The sequence below is a fragment of the Tympanuchus pallidicinctus genome, unplaced genomic scaffold, assembly GCF_026119805.1.
Source record: "Tympanuchus pallidicinctus isolate F22 unplaced genomic scaffold, pur_lepc_1.0 scaffold1, whole genome shotgun sequence".
NCBI lineage: Eukaryota > Metazoa > Chordata > Aves > Galliformes > Phasianidae > Tympanuchus > Tympanuchus pallidicinctus.
Window position 1 is genome coordinate 29,498,334 of NW_026294618.1, and position 9,614 is coordinate 29,507,947.

The 9,614-nt window shown below is 36.5% G+C and overlaps 1 long non-coding RNA gene across 1 annotated transcript; it reads left to right on the forward strand.

The window, feature by feature from the left end:
• The first annotated feature begins 6,729 nt into the window (after nt 1-6,729).
• LOC128078691 (uncharacterized) lies at nt 6,730-8,611 on the forward strand. The gene is made up of 2 exons (XR_008205751.1): nt 6,730-6,793; nt 7,666-8,611. It is a non-coding gene; the product is annotated as an uncharacterized LOC128078691 (long non-coding RNA).
• The last annotated feature ends 1,003 nt before the right edge of the window (nt 8,612-9,614 follow it).

The following is a 9,614-nucleotide window of genomic DNA, read 5'->3' on the forward strand; positions in this document are numbered from 1 at the left end:
ATTTTACATGTCTCCGTGTCTGTACACTGCTAAAATAACATCATATACATATGCACTTATTTAAGTAAATATAGCACTGAGCATTGCAATGTGTATGCCCCTCTTTTTTTCCTGTGAAAACAGCAGATACATTCAAGGAGAACATTAAATCTCTGCGGCAGTCCTAAGCCTGGAATGCATTTATTTTGCCTACAGAAGACAGCAGTAGCAACATCCAAGCCACTAAAAATTGGAGCTGAATATATTAAATGGCCATGACACTTTCATAATGTAATTCAAACTCTCTGTGGAATGTATGCTGTTATTCTTCTACAGATTCCAACAGAAGAGAGGTTGTGCATATGAAAGGGTTCGTTTTCATTTGCAGATAAAGGAAGCACTTTTCTTGCTAAAATGAATGTAGAAATTGCTTGAAAGATTATAAAAAAATAAGAAAGAAAAAATGGTTGACATTTAAATCTCTAGAAAACTTTCAGAGAATTCTGTCTTCAGATTTTAACTTCAATTCCTATTAAAAAAACCACAACCTAATTAGTATTCTATTCAAAACTTCTCATGATTTCAAAGTTCCACACTGTATCATTATTATTCGTCAATAAAAGTCTCAATAATGAAGACTTTTTTTTACCTTGCTTTGGGTCTAACCTTTCATAGACAGAGCTTCTCTGCCTTCAAAATGTGCAGCTTGTGCAGGTCTGTGGTCTTGTTTAGCTTGGAGAAGAAAAGGCACCAGGGAGATCTCCTTGCATTCTTCTAATACTTGAAAGGAGCTTTACAAGCAGAAGAGATCTGATAGTGATAATACAATGAAGAACTGCTTTAAACTAAAAGAGGGTAGATTTAATTTAGATGTTAGGAACAAATTTTTTATTCAGAGGATGTGGCTCTGGCACAGTTACCCAGAGACCTGTGGGTGCCTCATCCCTGGAGGTGCTCAAGGCCGGTTTGGATGGGATCGTGGGCAGCCTGAGCTCGTGGGGGGCAAGCCGTGCTCAGGGCAGGAAAAAGGACCTAGGCAATCTTCAAGGTCCTCTACAACCTCAGCCATTCTATGATTCTGTGATTATGATTCTAACCTTGGGTGAAATGGGTTCAGAATACTGATTTACATTAATCAGCTGACTGATGAAGACAAAAGTGAAGTTTTCCTTTCCAATATCAAGTCTTGTATTTACAAACAGAAAGATTCTTCTTTCAGAAATGAATCTTACTTATAGAAATGAATCAGTATGACAAGAATCAAAATTTAAAAAGTGAGCTTTTCACTTGTGCCTCTAATTTCTACCCTGCCTTTTGTAGTCATCTTCCTCTTGTTTACAGAAGCCAGTAGACATAGGCCACTGAAGTAACTACTGGTGTCACAGCAAATATATAGTTTTGGATTTTTTTTTCTACTTTTCTACAGTTATTTTCAATCAAACACAGAGGATACATGGATACATAATCTTGCCTTTTACTTACTTGTTCAAAATACTTGTTTTGCCCCCAGCTTTAAGTCCAAGCAAGTTTGTTTGTTCTAGTAAGTACATACTAATATGAACTACTGATATGTTTTGAGACAAGAAGTTTTGTCCTAGGCCTGGGACTGCTAAAATGGTTCTGGTATTCAGTCACCAAAGCAGAAGTCATCTTGGACAGTGATGAATCAATAATCAATAATTTTCATGAGCTTTCTAAAAACTGAGTTAATGAAGAGAAAAGCAGAAATTATTTAGGCAGTTAAACATTCTTGAAGCTGAAATTCAAGAACAGTAACAGCAATAACCCAAACAAAAACTCTAGCAACTTGAACCTGATTGTTTTGGTTTGATCCGTTCTATTTTCCCAGGCACTCATTTCCTTTTGTTGTTTGTTTTAGGTTTTCCTCCCACATCAACTCTTCAGTTTGTTATTTCAGAAGAGAATTATTTTTGGCAATACAATTTTTCTTTTAATGTTAACCATTTTTAGATATATTTGCCGAAGTGTAAAAGAATAAATCACCACTTTTATATATGTAAGTTTCTAAATCTCCTATTACATAATGTATTTGAGAACTCCTCCTGTATTCTTGTATATATATATATATATATAACATGTTAATGAAGAAATGTATGCAAACGTAATGCAGAAAACAAATAGAAGCAGAGGGCATAATTCCTCCCCTTCTAAATGTTCTGGACATTCACAACTTAGAAACAATAAAACTCAGCGAATTTCACTAGTAAGGTAGTCTGAAGTGTGGTTCATTTTCTTTATGAACTTAAATCTGTAACCCCTGAGGTTTCCCAACAACCCTTACAATGAGAGCAATATCTGCAGATTGGTTATGCCTGCAATTAAGAATCAGTCAATTAAATTTACTACATACAGAATGGTAAGCTCTGCTATGTGTTTTATAACCATACTAGAACTTAAATAAGGTTTTCCTTTACTTCGGATATGCAGCTCAGCAAACTAGGTCATTATTTTTCATCCTATAGCTCTATACCAGCCTGGCAATGCACAGCTAACCCAATAACTCAAACTTGCTTTAGAACAGCTTTTATTTTCTGAATACACAAGAATATCTGTAGTAAAAGTAGTGAAGTTCCTCATATCATCATCAGAAGGCTGGAATACTTCTAATCTGAGCAAAAGTTGAGTTAGTGTTGATCAGCCTGAAGAAAAGAAGACTCCAGGGAGACTTTATTGGGCTTTACAGTATATTACTAAGAGCCTATAAGAAAGAAAGGGAAAGATTCTTTACCAAGGCCTGTAGCATCAGGTCAAGGTGTAATGGCTATTAACTGAAAGACCAATATGAAAGACCAAGACTATAAATTGGACATAAGAAAGTATGGTGAGGCACTGGAAGAGGTTGAGCTTGGCCAGAGAAGTTGTGCATCCCTTAAAGTGTTCAGGATTAGATTGACTGTGGCTTTGATATCTACAATTGTTTGGTTTATTATCTCACAGGAATGTGGGTATCGTAAGGCTTTATCTTTCTATTACACAAGGGATTCTCTACATGCCCTGATCACATTATAACAAGACCAAGTGCTGGGTTCCTCACTTTGATCAAAATGATGCCATGCAGCAGTACAGTCTTGGGGCAGATTGGCTGGAAAGCTGTAAGGAGGAGAAGGACCTAAGGGTGATAGTTTACAGCTGGCTGAACATGAGCCAGCAATGTTCCCAGGTGGCCGAGAAGGCCAATGGCATTCTGGCTTGTATCAGAAATAGCATACCCAGCAGCTATTTAATGCCCATCTCAGTTCCAACATTTTAAAAATCTGTGCTTCAGCAATGAACTTGTAACATATTTTTCCAAATTTATTGACACAAGAAGTAATTATTACAGTATTTTTAAGATATGCATATACTGAAGCAGAAACTGACAAATTCAGAAATGCACATACATGCAGTTAGACATGCAACAAATGTTCAGCAAGTTATTTTGCAATACGTATAGGCAGGATATTTTATAGGTACAAAAAACTCAAAAAGCAACCAAAAGTTCTGTGTCACGCAGAGAACTCTGGTTCCCTGCAGTACAGAAATGAACATATATTTTACAGCTAGTGATATTAGAGATTATAATAAATCATGAATAGTAGCACATATGCTAAAATATACATAATTGCAAATTTTACAGCATAAAAATGACAATTGTGAATAAAATCGTGTTTGTGTTATGTGCATCATTAAATCCAAGAGCACTTTATGAAAGTACACATTGATGCTCTCTGTCTTTGTTGTGCTTTGTTCAAGAAACTTCTGTTTTAGGAAATGGAAAATCACATATATTGGATTGTTGTAGTACCAGCACGTTCAATATAAGGAAATTGTAATGTAGCTCCAAATTAATTCTTTGAAATTTACAGTAACAAAATATCATCTTTTCTGTATTCAGATTCAACAAGTGGTTCTTCTTGCACAACTTGAACTGCCTCAATTGTATTGAACTGTTATGATTGGATAATTTTGTTAAGGCTGCACAGTACGTTCCTTTTCTTGTTTCAAAGTGCAAACTGTTTCTATATTTCCTTCCATATGGATCTGGTTTTCAGTGCCAATGAAATAATCATGATGAAGCCACCATCTAGATTTGCTGTGCTCACAGCAACACTTGCAAACCTGGATTCAGTCAGCAAAATATTTTGGAGTCAGAGCAGCAGCAACATATGAATATATGTCACCATTGTATTACTTCACTTCCGGAAAGGGGCAGAAACTTTCAGATGAAACTTTATTTATCAGAAAATATTATCTGAGAAAATTTCTGCAGTTCTGCATCTGTTTAAAAGACAGAAACAACATCACCTGAAATAGCTGTTGTATGTAAGCCCTGGATACAATATCTGGCTAAAAATGATCCACCTGAAAGCATAAAGCCCAGGTGCTGAGTAGGGGTTATTTCACCATTTATAAAGTAGAGTGATCTAACAATAAACATTTTTCCCCAAACCAGACAAAGCAGAAACGCACTGGGCTGCAGAGAGCTCTACTGAGTCCTCCACATACTGTTTAATCAGTTTTGTTCTAACCAGCCCATTAGAGGACTCTCTCTTTGTGTCATGAGTCTTGATTTCTGATAGGAAAAAAAAACAAACAAAACCAATCAAATAAACAAAAAAAAAAAATCCCAAACAACCCAGACTTGGAAACTTTTCACCAAATGATATTCCTGTATTCTAAATAGTTCTGGTGCTTCCCTTAATCATTTTACCACACTTTAGGTTTACAGGGAGATCACAGAACTGTTGTCCCACCGGGATCCCAGGATTTCATGTTATCTCAGACAGCAGCAGCTGTGTCTGTGTTATTTTTGACACACGTTGGAAATGTTCCTAAACATTGCTGCTTTTTGGAGAGTCCATAAACTCCATGGATTTTTTCTCACAGTTTTAACTCCCCTTTTCCCTACTGACAGTTAAGACATCGTTTCTTATTCTGTGAATAAAAAACAAGCATGTTTAAAATAATTTAGGTTGTTTCTTTCATTCTTTTCATTCATATTAATAATCCTGACATAAAAAGCAGACAATCTCCTTTTTATACCAGTTAAAATCCTGTTTTGGGTCATGTATTAGGACTTCCTTGTGTTGGAGTAAAGCCAATGGACAGATGCACTTATCACAACTTCTCTCTCTTTTGACTTCGGTGTGCATAACTTTATGCCACTTACGTTTAAGCCTCTGTCTTTTTCATAATACCTGGAGGAATTTCTCCCCTCCATCCTAATTTAAAACATTATGTGTTTCATTTGGAAGTCTGCAAAGATACTCCTGCTTGTCTTCTTTTGGGGCCTCTATCCTCAATCAGTGTTTCACAGAATATCATCCCACACTTAGGAAAAACAAAGCCCTGCTGCTGACATTTTTGATACAGTCATATTTATCCTTGAGCTGCCTTTATCCCTATTTGAACCCTGAATTTTCCCTTTGAGAACTGATAAGAGTAACCCCTGTCAAAGCCAGAGCACTGTATTCTCTTTTGGTCTGCTTAGGCTCACGCCAGTATACCAGGAGCCCATATGTGCCTCTTCAAGCTGTCAATAACATTTTGAGTAGCAACATGCGGGGTGAGAGTCAGATGGGTCTTTTCACTGCCACTAGGTGGAAGCCACCAATTACTTTTACAATTCGGTTTTTCTCCTTTGAATGAGAGCTATGAGGCTCTTATTAGCTCACGTTTGTGTCTTTTTCTCCTCTGTCATTGGCATTGTGTATTCCCGTCCACTCCAGCTGCACGTTTATTTCTAGGGGTGAGGAACAGCAGCTTTCCTCCAATGAAGCATGTTACTTGCTTTATCCTAGTGAGGTAGCCACTACTAGGTAGTGTGACTACAGCCATGCTCCAAGTTTTCCTTGTGTAAATAACTTTTACATTTGGCTCAAACTTTAAATAGTGACCTAAAAGTTCTAAAGCATCTCTTTTAAAGATGGACTTTTGGTTTTGTCTTCTCTCTGGGGAAGTCAAGGTTCTTGGTTCTTGAACTTTATCCACAGACCATATACAACTCCCATTTTATGAAGTAGTTGGCCAAGAAAATACAAATACCTTTATCTTCACAGATAACTAAAAATGTTATTAATTGAATATTGCCATTACAAAGTTTAAATAGCAAAATCAGGATGTATAAAGTAAGTATTGGCTTACATCAATTATTGGTAGTCTTGCTTCTAGGCTTTCTTATATCACATGTCTTTATAACCTTCTTACATACATCAACAATACTGAATAGAGCAAAATGGTACAACACAAGAGAGTAAGCCAGTTAAATAACTGATAATAACGAGTTTGAGATACTCATGTGGATGGAAAAGATTTCCATTATATTTGCAAACATCCATCATCTGTTCATCATGACTGTTCTGTTACTTATGACGTTATTCATAAGTATGCATTTCAAACATGTTTATAGCTTGTCTGAAAATTCATCTCAGAAATTGTCTTTACAATTTACTTGTTCGTAAGAAAGCATTTCTATCTATTCACTCAAGAAGCAAGAAGAGTAATATATGATTGAAGTGATTAGTCAGTCTTCACTTGAAATCAGTCATGTGTAACTAGATTAGTTTTATTAGTCAAGAAGTTCAAAACATGATATGTATGAAGATATTGTTATACAACTGTATGGGAATTGCTAAGTAATGGCCTGAACCGATGATTGAGCACCTGGTGAAGGGATGCAGCCTGCCCTGAGAGCACAGGTGAAAGTAGTTCACCTCCTTATACCTCATTTAAAAGCTGGCTGCTACAATGGGAGGTTTTCTACCTGGAAGTCCCTTCTTTCTGAATATCTGATGAGCCCTTATCTTTGTGACAGGTAAGCAAATCTTTCTTTCTTTAACTGGATTGTGATTTTATTTTTTTTTTTTTTTTGAAGTTCAAAGCTTATTATCAGCTATATCTTTTCTTACACAGTTAAAAAAAATGAAGTATTTGCTAATGCAGACAACAGAGCTAATTTGTGTGTGTGTTGTGGTCTTTATTAATAATTGGATTTAATTTTTTTGTTGTTGTGTTGCATTTTTGCTGTTGATCTAGAAGCTGAATTTAGTACTTCTAGTCCCTTGGGGTTTTCATTTTGTGATTATATTTTTCAGTATTGTATGACACTAAATATTTTTAAAATAAGTGTTCAGTTAAAAATTGAGACACAACAGGCTATTGAGGGAAGGTATTTTTTCTTTTTTGTTATGGTTACTTGAGAATAGATGGAACAGGAACATCTGGCTGATTACTCTGGTAGTATATAGTTCTACTTATTAAAAGGATATAGTCTTCAGAACAGTGCAGAAAGGGTAAAAGGAAGTCCAGAAAATATTTTTCATTATATTCAGTGTTCTGTTGTCTTGAGATCTAATCTGAAGACGAAAATCCATGCAAAAGTAGGTAGAGAGTTCACCCTTCTCAGCTGCTAGCTTTTTTGGAGGGGGGATGGGGGGTGGGAAGCAAAACTGTTATGTCATGCAATCCTGCTTCTCTGGGTCTCTTGTACCTGGATTAGTCTCAAACACCAAAGGTTGGTAAGCAAAATATTAAACTTCTGAGGGCAACCAGATAGGCTTTAGGGATGCAGCTATTACAGTGTCTATGCAACTAACATTCCTAAATCAATCTCTTTGAAATACAGATTTTTAGGCATATGCCCTTGTGAATAATTTAAAGCTATGACATCCATATTCTTGTTTACAGTAAGAACTTTTTTTGAATGCTTCACTTTTGGAGAATATTAGCTGATTCAATTCCAGTAGTTATGGAATGCTCAAGCTAAGATCTTCTACTACATTTCACAAAGGCTCAGCAAGGAGGCAAGCCATGACACAGCCTGCCAGCCCATGCTGAAGCTGTAACTATGAAGACAGATGGAAGACAGAAGGAAGAGTAACTATGAAACATATACAAGGACACATATCGGAGAGCTGCTTTGGGTAGCTCTTTTGACACTGTCTGTATTTCTCTGGTCGATATCATTATGATCATGTAAGTTGACTGGATATATATTTCACAGTAAGATTTAGAAGTGAGTTCACTCTGAACATTATAAATGCCATAGAGAATCATAGAATCATAGAATCATTAAGGTTGTAAAGACCAATAAGATTATCTAGTCCAACCATCATCAGGCCATGCCTGTGACCATTCTACAACATGTCACTCAGTGTGACATCTACTCTTTCTTGAAAGCCTTCAAGGACGGTTACTCCACCACCTCATCCGTAGCACAATAATTTATTTCATAATTACCTTTGTTTATGGTTCAGAGGAGATTTCAGTACAAATCGTGGTGTAAGGCAGAGTAGTTAATATTAGCCTTCAATCAATGGTTTCACTTTTTTGAGTGCTGTAAAAATAAATGAGCCAATCCTGAGTGTTAATTTTAATGAATTACTCATATCATTTATGTAAAAAGAATAAAAATTATTTATTGGTTTACAAGCATCTTATTGCCTTTCTTTGAAGTAGTGATCAATGTAAGTTTAATTTTAAGCAATGCAAGTGGATAATCTCCAGTGATGTTTTTACATGCTTCAAACAGCTCACAGTGCTCTTGCTTTTCTTTCTGCCAGTGACTGTGCATTTTAAATGGACTGTTATTTGCAATGATTTTAACAAGAGTGAATAAATACCTACAGAAAATGTGTTTGGCATCATACAGTTGTGATTTAAGCAAAGATTGTCGTAATTCTGTTACTTGTGGTTTTCATCCTTTGAGCTTAACATGATCATGAATATCCCTACTGGAGGGGAAGGGAGGAGGAAAAAAAAAAAAAGTGTAGGTGAAGGCAAGGCAGGAGAAGAGAACTTAATCTTGTAAGCCAAAAACTTACATTTTATCTTTTATTTGGAATCAAACAAGTTTTCCCCCAGAAGCTATGCAGAGATGTTTCATACTTATTTATCAAATGGTTTAAGAGAGAGCTGAGAGCTGCTGAAGTCTTGGTATAGAGGTGGTTATAACTCCTCAGGCTGGGGAGAATGCAGAAACAGTGCAGCTAGCCATACAGCCCAGAGATGATGGGTGGGGAGCCCTTGAAGTTGCTGAGGATTGCAGCTTCTAGACGTTTTACACACAAAAACAGTTCTCCAGATAGATGTCTGTGATAATCTGTGAACTGACAGGGAACATGGTGTTAGGCAGTTGAGGCTGATAAGAATTTGCTGAAAAATTAGGGAAGTCTTGAGTTGCATGAAAATCCTGAAGCACGAGACAGAAAAACATCCATGTGACTCATGAGAAAGAAAAGTTGAACTAGGCTCGTTTTGTTTTGCTCTTAGTACTTGGCACAGCAGGTAAATTGCAGTGCATCCCAAAGGCTGCCTCAATGTCTGGGAGACCAGCAAGTCACATTTGGGTAGGTCTATGCTACTATGAAATTGGGAATGGTGTAAAGGTTATGACAGTGATGTATGATAGTAGTTCTCTATTTGAGAAAACAAATAGTAGAAGAAGAAAGCCAGTAGAAGCCTATGTGGACTGTGTGCCGTGTGTGTCTCCTGATGAGGAGGAAGGGTAAAATGCCCACTCACTGCCAAGCTGGAAAAGATGACTGCACAGACTCTGGATGATCTAAGAATGGTCACACAACATATATATCATAGAATCATAGAATGGCTTGGGTTAGAGGGAACATTTAATATCA